Consider the following 12,175-nt stretch of genomic DNA (forward strand, 5'->3'; position numbering starts at 1 on the left):
TACTTGAATTAGTTAATTAAATAATTAATGAAAACACACCTATATTAAATGTTTACTATATTCAAAGCATTGAAGATACAAATAGAAAAGGGGAAATAATCCTTGATACTAAGGAACTCACATTCTAATGATAGAAATAGAGATCTATCACATATATGTGCCTGTGTATATATATATATATGTATATATATTTTAAATATATGTATATATATATGAGTTTATGTATATAGATGTTAAATGCAAAATATTTACATAAATATTTTAGTAGTGAGATAGAAACGTTCTATTATCCTTAGAGCACAGCAGCAAAGCAGATATTAAGGAATCATCTTATTGTCATTTCCACTGAAAAGTTTATATCTCTTTCAGATACCAACCCACTTGACAGTGAAATAGTCAGAGGATCAAAACTAGATGAAAAATAACCAAAATATTTGCCTCATTTGCTACTTTGTCTTATAGGTAATTATAGTATTGAAAATGTTCACATGTATGGGATCACCCAAAATCTTTAGATATTCATTAAACAGCATTTATCAGATCTTTAAGAAGAGACTTCCTACTATCTGGGGCAAGTCACTTTTTCCTCTCTGGTTGTCAGTTTTCCTATTTATATGTTAAAGGGTTGGAATAGATTGTCTTTAAGGTTCCTTCCACTTCTAAGTTCTGAGACAGTATAGTCTTTGGCTTGGCAAATTATGACAGATATAATATTTGATGTACAAAGATGATGAAAGGATATAATAAACAGCATTCATTTGGACTTTCATCTACTTCTTAAAATGATGCCACTTTAATATTTGAACTAAATATTTTAACACATTTTTAAAATATCAAATCAATAAGTATTCATTGAGTTATCTACTGTATATGGCTAAAAAGAACAAGAAAAGATAATCCCTGTCCACAAGGAACCTACAAAAAGAATCCATCTAAAGTGAAGTAAATATATACACACACATATATATATTTAAAAATCCAAATAAAATAAGTAAGAACCAATACCATTGTTTTGTCCACTTTAAAATAATGTCTATGAATCAAAAGCTAACAATAATAGTTTTATTTTTTTTTACCAGACTTTCCTTAGGGAAAGGATTGAAGGAAAGAAGAAAATGTTATTTAGATTGTGCTTCTTGTAGCCCAGATAATTATGCTCTCACTAATGGCAAAAAGAAATGAACAAAGAGGGATCCGTGCCCTAGGCTCCAGTTCTTCAGTCTTCAAACATTGTTCATCTGCAATGATTTCAGGCAATGAGTATCTCTGTCACCACCTCATAATGTGCTGGCAATCAGCCTGCTTGTCATCACAAGTGCTTATCTCTCTCTGCCTGCTAATTGTTTTCCATGAAAAGCCTTCTGTTGAATTACCTGGGAGCTTGACTGAGCTATGAAGTGTTTCATTTGGTTGGATCAAGAGATAATTAGCCCCAAGAAGCTGCAGCTGCTGTTCCTAAATGGCTCCAGCAGCCTCTTGGAAGCCCTGGAAAGCAGAAGCCTTGCTGACTAAGCCGACTGAGGCCATGGTGCGAGTGTGGATATTCCTTCAGCGTAGGCTGTATTAATCATAACTTTTTCAGAGAGCAGCAATGTGGGAATTTTCTGAAAGCATGCCATCAGGCTCCATCACCTATGGAAGATACAAACAAGTCTAAGCCTTGCCCTTCCATTGAAGCACAGGAAAGTCCCAGATCTATTTGGGTCAATATAACAGGTGTGCCTCCAATATATATGCTAGAGGAGGCATTCTTATGTGGTGGTGTGGAAAAAATAAAGAACTAGAAAATAAAAGTCCTCTGATTCCCCCCACACACACACACCAAAGCAAGGACCTGCTGGAAATAGCTCAAACCAACTTAGAAAAGATGATTGTCAAATTCTCAGTGTTAGCATTTATGCTTCAGAAATTGATGAATATTACAAACCAAGGCTTAATTTATTATTTTGTCTAGACTTAATAAAGTAATGGAGAAAATGTTAATATCACAAATTAAACATCAAGTATTTCATGCATATATTTTTTTCAAAAAACCTGTTGTTAAACATTTACCAGCTCATTCTTGCTCCAAAGTTAGTATACTTTTCACTGCCCCTATTTCCACTGCCTTTCATTCTTCAAGTGTAATAATGATTAATAACAACAACTGACATTTAGATAGAGCTTTAAGGTCTGCTAAGCACATTATATTCAGAATCTCATTTGAGATGTGTCTTCAGTACAGTGAATAATTTAGAATGCTGGAAAATCAAGCTTGACAATTTTCTGAGACAGACAACAAAAGCTAGTATTTTCTTTATTCTCTAGCTTTCATTAGTTTCCTAAACAAGAGCAAAGTTTTTGTAAAAGTTTCAATCAGCATTATATTTTAGTTTTGATGATTTTGTTGACAGTCTTTTAAAAACAGAGAGAAATGAACTTTTAAATAGAAATGATTAAACAAAGGATATGGTGACATGCTAGAATAAGGCCTTTCTTGTGTAAATTATAAATCTTAATAAATCATGAGATAATCCACCGGTTTTATAAATTATGTAATAGGTCTTATCTCAGATAGTGCATCTCCAAAGCAGAAAGTCAACAACCCAGGATGCCATTTGTTTTTAAAGTCTGGATGATGCATTTTTCAGACACACATATTCATTTTGGGTGGATCCACTGAAGAAGTAGATGAAACTTGTACAACAAAAGGAAATATTTTTTAACCTTCACTGGTCTATAATCTCTGAAGAGTAAAGTTTCTTTCACTTCGTCCACAACCCTTTTTCATTATGATTGTACTTGGTTAGGAAATTAGTCGTTTATTGCCCCAAATTCTGTCCTCTTACTCAAACATGGTAGTAGGGAAAAATAACCAAAAATAGAACATACTGCCAGTCTAGCCCATGATTGCTTACCCTACTTTTAAATGGGAATTATCTGGGTTATTTGGCAGGAAATAACTGGACTAGAAAAGCCAGAGGAATGGGATAATAAAAACAACTTTCATGTGATCATTTCTTAATTGTTTTTAACACATAGTTTTACTATTTTTAAAACACCTTCATATTTTAATTCTGAAGCAAACATCTAATTTTAAAACCACCTGACCTTACCTTGTGACAGTTGTGGTATTTTGAGGGATAATATCCACATTATTACTTTATACTCAGTCTTAAAGATTTGAAAATATGAAACATTCCAGAGCAAGAGGCTTGCCATTTTATTGGTAGATTGTCTCCACTTTTTTCCAGTTCCTGGAAAGCAATCTCTGATATATTTGGGGTATTCTTCCATAATTAACTTTCTTTATTGAATCTATTAAAAAATAAAATAAAATAAGAAAATATTTAACATTTCTGAGCACTATTAATTAGGTATTTAGGTACTAAAGTTTAATTTTAATATCCCTGATTATCTCCAACTTTACTTGTTTCTATCTTTTTTATACATACTTGTTTGCATATTGTCTCCCCTATTAGATTATGAGTTCCTTGAGACAAGGACAGTTTTTTAACAGTCCTATTTTTATAGCTCCAATACTTGGCACATAATAGGTGCATAGTAATTGCTTGTTGACATATATAGACTCTAGTTAATTTTAGGAAAATATAAAATAAGCTATAAAAATAATTACCTCAAATGAAACAGTATGTCTTCTAGCACTATGTATCCATCCACCTCTAAATTCCTTCTAGTGATTCCATACCTCCAGATCTTGTCTTCAGTGAAAAATATGGTGTGTCTAGTTTCAGGATCATGGAAGACAACATATATCCTTTTAATATTTTGAGGGAATCCAAGTTCCTTCAGATCTTTAGGATACCCATCCAGGATTGCATGGCCTTTGAGGGCCCACAATTTTTGTCCTGTATAAAATATTGATTCAAAGAAAATTACTTTTACTTCATAATAATGTTCAGAGAATACATTTGATGCATACCTAAATAAAGGAGCATGAGCACATCTCAATTTAAATGAAATCATTTCAGTCTATAGATTTATAGATTTTCAAAAAATAATAATCAAACCTTTAAAGCATTTTACCAGTAAATTCACCAGCAAACTCCAAAAATATATATATTGGGGGGGGTAGCTTGCTGGTGAATACCTAAGGAGTTGTATGGCTTAGAATGTGGGAGTGATGGACAGCCCACATGCTCCATTGACATCCACACCATGCCAAGAGATATAAATAAAAGCCTTGAGAATGTGAGGTGGTTGCCTATTGGAGAATTTAGGGGAGACATGACAAAAAGGTGGGGATCATTTATGATCTACGCCACTACAGGAAGTGTCCCTGTTGAGATCACAGAACAAGCTAACCTTCCAAAGTATGTGCTCACTAAATAGTTGAAAATACAGCTATGCCAGGTACTGCTGAAAGGATTCTCTATATAAAATGGTGAAGGGTTAAATTTCATCTTTGGTGCCTCCCATAACCACTTTCAGCTCCCCTCTCAAAGATTCCTTTACTCTTCTTTATGGACTTGCCTTCCCAGGCACTTTCCGTGACCAATTCCATGCAGCCTTCTTCTCATCTTCCTTAATCCCCTCCCAGGGTATTAACTCTTAGATTTTTTTTAAATTTCCAGATAACATGTTAAAACAATTTTTAATAATTGTTTTCTGACATTTTGCAATCCATGTTCTCTCCCTCCCTCCCAATCCTTCCACCTCCCCATTAGCAGGTAATATGATAAGGGTTGGGCACATGTATATATCCAATACATATTTCTATATTCATCAAGTTGTGAAATGACACATATTATTTACATTAGAGAACAATTCTTGAAATAAATGAAGAATAATATGCCAAACTATTAAATTCTTAAGGTAGACAATCATTCCTAGATATCTTCATGTTAGTAGCAGAATTCTGAAGGCAAAAAAATCCCAAGAAACAAAAACTCTTCAATATCATCCAAAGGAATGACTCTCTCTCTCTCTCTCTCTCTCTCTCTCTCTCTCTCTCTCTCTCTCTCTCTGTCTGTGTGTGTGTGTGTGTGTGTGTGTGTGTGTGTGTCTCTCCATCTCTCTCTCTGTCTCAGTCTTGGTCTCTCCCTATATCTCTCTGTCTCTCTCTAATAGTAACATTTCAAACATTATGACAGTGAGAAATGTCTGATTGGGGCAAAACCTACCCCTGAATCACATTATTCAGCCGCCTACCCACCAGGTCAATTCTAGCCATATGAAATAATCAATAGAATGAGTAAATTCACATATATATCCATGGGTATACATGTATGTATATCATGCAATAAACATATATGTACATGCTTATGCATAATGCATATTATGTGCCCACATGTCCACATATGCTTACAAATATAGTGTCTAAATTTACAAAGGCTATGAAAGAAGTACTACAAACCATTCACCTCTGAACAGAAATATAAGATCCTTTTTAGGGTCTTCATATGCTGCATCAATCTGTTTGGGAAGATCTGACCAAAATGAGTGAATGAGCAGTGTTTTTTCTTTGGCCATCTGTGGATGGTGCCTCCAGAAGAACCTGATTTTAGAAAGTGAGATGAACTAGGTAGCTAAATTACCATCATTCTACCATCTTGTCATACAGTCTCATCACCAGGCTGTGGTAAAGTTAATTGAAGGCTATACAAATGAAAAAAAGATTTTAATAAAAGAACCAATAAAAATACACTGGAACGATTCACAAAAGATGAATGCTCAGATTTTAAACAACGAGGGGCTTGCTATTACCTGAAAATTCCTGAAAGGTCAAGGCTAAGGAATTGTATAAAGAGGATCTTTTTTTGTGATGGAAGAAGGCAAAGGATCTATGGTCTCATGATTGATTCTGTGAACATCTGGCCTTTTCATCATTATGTAGTAGATTGTGGTTTTAAAACTTTAACTGAAATGGACATATTTCCTGGCTCATTTGTGAAGTGTTTATATGTGCTAGGTCTAGAGGAAATGCAAAGATAATCACAACATAGTCTCTGACCTCCCTCCTTCCTGGATTTTACGATATGAGCAAATTTTCAAAGGAAGAAAGAAAAGACTTGATGACTCATTAGATATAGTAGTTGTATTATAAAAAGAAGATCTGAGCAATTGGGAATCAGAGAGTAATGCGTTTCGGTTGTTTTTGTTTTTTTTCTGTCATGCCCAACTCTTCATGACCCCATTTGGGGTTTTCTTGGCAAAGATACTGAGTGGTTTGTTATTTCCTTCTTCAGTGGATTAAGGCGAACAGAGGTTAAGTGACATGCCCAGGGTCACATAACTAGTGAGTGTCTAAGTCTGGATTTGAACTCAGGTCTTCCTGACTTCGGACCTGGTCTCTATCCCACTGAACCACCTAACTGGCTGGAGACATATTGTAGGGTAATGTAAAAAACATGGGCCTTAGAGTGAGGAATCCTGAGTCCAGGCAGGATCTTCAACTAGCTTTCTGTGGGACCTTAGACAAATTGTTTGGTGTTTCTGGGTCTCAGCTGTCCCATCTGTAGAATGAAGTTCTATATAAATTTTAATCTTGTATAAAGCACAGATTCAAAGAAAATGACTTTTCCTTTGTAGCAATATTGAAAGAATACACTTGAGGCATGCATGAGTGAAGTGGCATGAGTGTATCTCATTTTAAATGACAACATTTCAGTATATAGATTTATAGATATGAAAAATGGTAATCAAGCATTTTAAGCATTTCAATAGTCAACCAACAGCCAACTACAAAAAGAGGGTACCTAAGGAGATATTTGCCATAAAGGGGGGAAGGGGAGAAACAAATCATTTTGGGAAGGTGGGGGCATGCCTATGCTCCACTGACATTCACATCCTATCGAATGCTTTAGTGCGACTTACATTTCCTTAAAGACAATTTTTTCTCCACGTAGATCAGTAATGACATCAACTCTGAACATTGGGTCACATGTCTCTGGAATCTGGTCATCCAGTGGTCCTTTTCTGGATCAGAAATAAGAGTACAATCCAGCATTCTCATTTGATTTCCTTCCCACTTAACTTCTATTCTCTTTTAATGTCAGAAAATACTCATAAACTAAAACATGGTAGGAAAAAAAGAGGGACATTTTTCAAAGCACCCATTGTATACACCTTTGCATTTCACAATGGCATTTGGAAGGATGGACTTTACAAAGAAACTGATCTGTAAATGTCTTAGCTATTCCCAGCAATACAATAATCCAAGACAATTCCAAAGGACTTAGGAGAAAAAATGGTATCCACCTTCAGAGAAAGAACTGATGGAATCTGAATGCAGATCAAAGCATACTTCTTTTTTAATTTATTTTTCTTTCTTTGATCCGTGTTATCTTTCTCAATATGACTAATATGGAAATATGTTTTGCATGACTCCTTATGTATAATTCATAGAAAATTGCATGCCTTCTCAAGGATGGGAGAGGGAAGGGAGAAAAGGGAAAAATTTAGAACTCAAAATTTAAAAAGAAAAATCATGCCAAAAATTATTATTACATGTAATTGGAAACAAATATAAAAATCTTCACCTAAAAAAAAAAGAGAAATTGATGAGGACTGTAGTCTGAGAAGGATAGGATTCAGCTGGGAATCACGAAATGCATGTTCTTTCTAGTTCTTCTTAAACAAGATACCTCCCAAATGAGTTGTCTAGAGGAAATGAGCTAACAACATGAAAGTGTGAAAAAGATAATGGAGCTTTGTTACTCTGGAAGTAAACGCAATCATTATACAAATTATTTTTAACTTATTCCTAGTCAGAGAGGCGAGGTGTCATATCATAAATATAAAATTCCTTGCAAACTTTAAAGCACTATGTAAATGTTAATTGTGTGATTATTGATAACAGTGGTAGTCTTCAAGTTTGGATTTAGAAAAACCTGTGTTTCTTAACTTCTGCATCTGCTATCTACCAGCTATGTGACTCTGAGCAAATTATTTCTTCTTTTAGTGTCTCAGGTTACTCTCTAAGACAAACAAGTTCCAAATGAGTTGTAATCTGTATTGGTGGAAGGAGTTTCCATAGATTATATTATATGCTTCCTATACTAATGGAATTGCAGGTTCAGACCAAAAAAGAAAAAAATTTAATTCTTTTTTTTAATCTTAAATTCTTAATCAAAGACTATGAAACTTATTTTTACAAAAAAAACTCAAGTATGGGTCAAGGTAATTATCTTTTCCTTTGTTCAGCCATTTCAGTCATGCCAAACTTTTTTATCTCAATTTGGGTGGTTTGGGGGCAAAGATACCAGAGTGGCTTTATATTTTCTTCTCTAACTCATTTTACAGATGAGGAACAAAAAGTATTAAATGACTCTTCTAGGGTAACACAACAAAGAAGAGTCTGAGGTTGGATTTAAACTCATGAAGATGAGTCTGTCTGATTCCAAGCCCAATGCTCTATCTACTGTGCCACCTAGTTGCCCTATCTTTCAGGAGTGCATGTCTACATTTTGAAGATTTGTTCTCTAGGTCCTCTTGAAATGTCCAATTAATCTTACCTCATTCCAATGAGAAAAAAGCATTATCAAGTATATAGTTTTACTGCCCTTATTTTAAAGAGAGTATAGTAAAGCTGTATTACTTTATGAAAGAGAATTTCAGTTAAAGAAATTATATAGCAGAGTCAGTGTACATGTTCCACAGAGAGGAAGCAGAGCACATGCCCAACTCAAAGGGAAGTATTCTAGGGCAAGAGATCAGGAGAGGGTTCCTCGCTCCCTGTTATCCCTATTATATAAGCATTAATTACACCTTTATTAGAGAAATGAATTCCAGTTTTGAACTCCTCTACTCAAGAGCTTCAAAGATTAAATGATCATAATAGCATAGATTTAGAATAGAAATGGAACTTCAAACTGAAAAAGTCTAATCTTATTTTATAAATATGGAAACTAATGCCAAGTGAGATTAAATGACTTACCTCAGGCCACATGGGTTTTAGGTGGCAGAGCTAGATTTCTAACCCAGATAGGTCTTCTGACTCCAAATAGCTTGATGTATTTCAAAGTAAAGCCATGATGCTGTAACACATAAGCTATGAAGTAAGGACAACATGTTTCAGAATCAGCTTTCCAAAAAAGAAATGTACATGAAACACATTCTTAAGTTGAATCTGCATTATTAATATTTCCTCCATCACTTTATTAAGTCTTGGAAGCAACAAAACACTCAAACTCTGATTCAAATCATTTGCTGATTTTGAAGGTGTAAATGCTCATCCTTAAATTTTAACAATAGGCTGGCTGGTCCTAACATATCCTTGCAAAGTGGAGGTAAAAAAAAATAGAGACTGAGAAGATATCAATATGCCCAGTTCTCTAAATCTATGGGTTAGAGGTCTAGGCTAGTGACAACCTGTACAGAGATCCTTTCACAGGATTACACATCTTGGGAGATTAGCAAATTATCTTCTGGCTTCATGTGAATGTTTGAAAAAGGAAAAGAAAGAGAAAACTTCATTGTACCATAAAGAGCCAATGCCTTTAATATCATCTTCAGATAGAATCTTCTCTCTTATGCTGTTGTATTTGTAGATAGGGTACAGCAGAGCTTCAGGATCACTATAGAGTGATGTAGTCCCAAGGAATGGCCAAACTCATGGACAGCAACAGAAAACAGATTAAAGTCTAAAAGAAAATACAGTTTTGTCCAAAACAATCACAGAATAAAGATTCCTTTGAAAAAAATTTTATCATCTCTCTTCTCCAAGGATTATTCTTTGCTAATTTCTGAGTAAGAATTTTATTAAAGAACTATATCAATTTTGGGGGCTCCTCTTCTTAAGAGGTACACCTTTATGATTGAAAAGAGGGAATGGGGGTAAAATTTACATGCCCAAGATTATATCAGAGACCAGTCAGGTCACAATGTAATGATTACTTCTGTTACCTGAAAACTGAGTTGTAAGAAAGTCTTGAATAAAAAAATGTGATGATCATCTTGTCTTTAGGGAAAACAAATAGACTTACCTTGGGATAACTGCTAGAGAATGCATTTGCAGTTCTGGTCAAGTCTCTTTTGTTGGAACCCCATAAATTTAGAACTAGACACAGTTGATCTTTGCTCTATGAAAAGATGCAATAATGCAAACAACAGGAAATGTTCAGTCTGAGAGACCAAGTGTTTTCCAGCACTTTTATATATAAAGAAGATATATACTAATTACAAGTCATACTTGTTCATTAAAACAATTCTAATGAAAACTATTTGACTAAAATTTATTGAACAATATAAAACAATGTATTTTTTAAAAATCACTCAAATCAACCTTTTTCGCCAGTTCAGAGATTTTCTATTTTTCCTTCTAATAGCCTCTCCCTCTTCTGCTCTTCTGCCTTATTCTATTATTCTCCATTAGCATGATTATATAGCAAGACAAAATGTCTTAGTAATCCATCAAGTTACCATAGAAATATGCTTCTTGTACCAGATCAAAGTCAAGTTGTTCTATTTAGCCAAGTAGAATGGAGACCATAGGTACCAGGTATTCATTTAATCCCCTTTTTGCTCATCCATTTTTGTCATTCTCAGTTTTTCAAAACAAAATCAATGTTGATTCCTAATGTGAACATTCAAATCCAAAAACAATTGTTTTGCAGATGATATGTTTCTGTGTAATGGAACAGAAATAGAGTTTGAGTGTACAATTTTGTGAATATAGAGAAATTCCTGCTAAAGAAACTTCCTCTATTAGTCAGCATCTTCTCTACAATTTATAGATTTAGAGAGATAAATAGAGAACTAAGATATAAAATAACTTGCTCAGGGTCACAAAGCCCAAAAATATCAGAGATGGGACTTGAACCTAAGTCTTAACAGTTCAGAGGCCATTTCTCTATCTAGCAGAATATTGATATTTATAAATTATTTTCATTAAATTTTTCAAAAAAGTAATTCCCATTCAAGGATCTACAGTTATTTTTCATATGGAAATTTCACCAATACAAATCACAGCCCCTCTTCTGCTTAGTACAAGGAGTTAAGAATTGCCATAGTGGAATAATTCATGACCCTTAGTTCAACCTGTTAGTATCCCCCTAGACATCAGATTAATCAATCCATTACTGGACCCTTACTCAAAATATTTCCAAGTTGTTAGCATCTACCAGCCTTGTTCTCCCTTGGCATAGCCTTCAATAACCCTAGGTCACATTTATGACACAATGAGCCATCACAGTAAGAATTTAGAGAATTAAGATATAATTTTAATGGTAAACTCTGTTATGTATTCTTTACCCTTAGGCTAAAAATTGGGTCAAGCCAAAATTTAGACTGCCAGTCACCCCATAATCTTTGTGGTACAGGTTTTCAGTATCCAAGACCTCAGAAAGTAGTTTGGTTGAAATCATTTTGTTGCCTTAATTGCTGTTTGGGGAATAGAATGGAAAACACAAGGCCATTGACCACATAGGTCCATAAAGTTCATAAAACAATTTTCTCCACAATGGGGAATTGGTTTGATGACTTTGGCCAGATTTCAAGGTTAATACTTACATCAGATATAATCAAACTTTCCTTGTCTACAGAGTAGGCACCTTTACCTTGAAAATTACTTTTCCAAAGTTCATCATCATCAAAGTGGCCATCATCTCCAAAGCCTTCACTAGGAGGAAAGGCATGAGACAGTCGTCCAAAGAGTCCATCAAAGGGGGGGAAATCCCCATGTTCTAAAAGCAAAATAAATAACTCGGTAAAAAATAAAACAGAATAAAATACTTGTCATATCAGGTAGTAATATGGAAAATTATAAAAAAATAATTACTCCTCCTTTCTGTTACCTTTCTTCCAAAAAGGATCATGATATCAACGCCCTGGGGAAAGCTGGTGAAGTCAAGTGAAGTCTCCTTGTTCCAAACTTTAAATGGTACTTGGATTGTTTGGTCCACAATTTCACAAGGTAAATCTGAAGTGTAATTCACCATTCTGCACAGTAACAATATCCACAAACAGTTCAAAACATGAGAAATATAACCTTTCACAAAATACTCTCCATTTTTGTTTAATTTATGCTTCACTCTGATCCCCCCCCCCTCCACTAACAAAATAAGCATACATAATAGTATTCTTTCTACAAAGTCAGCATGGGATGTTTTCTAAGTATTATAGAATAAGACACCTTTTATTAAAATATGCCAAACCTGCCTGGGCAGAAAACACCAGAGTCTCTTGATACCTCACATACATATAGGAAGGATTTGTAATTTGATCAACTGTGGGA

General features: G+C 34.4%; 1 pseudogene; it reads right to left on the bottom strand.

Annotated features, from left to right (window-relative positions):
* Positions 1-1,455: 1,455 nt before the first annotated feature.
* LOC123241345 lies at positions 1,456-11,879 on the bottom strand (annotated as a pseudogene).
* Positions 11,880-12,175: the final 296 nt, after the last annotated feature.

The sequence above is a fragment of the Gracilinanus agilis genome, chromosome 3 (genome assembly GCF_016433145.1).
Source record: "Gracilinanus agilis isolate LMUSP501 chromosome 3, AgileGrace, whole genome shotgun sequence".
In the NCBI taxonomy this organism is placed as follows: Eukaryota; Metazoa; Chordata; class Mammalia; order Didelphimorphia; family Didelphidae; genus Gracilinanus; species Gracilinanus agilis.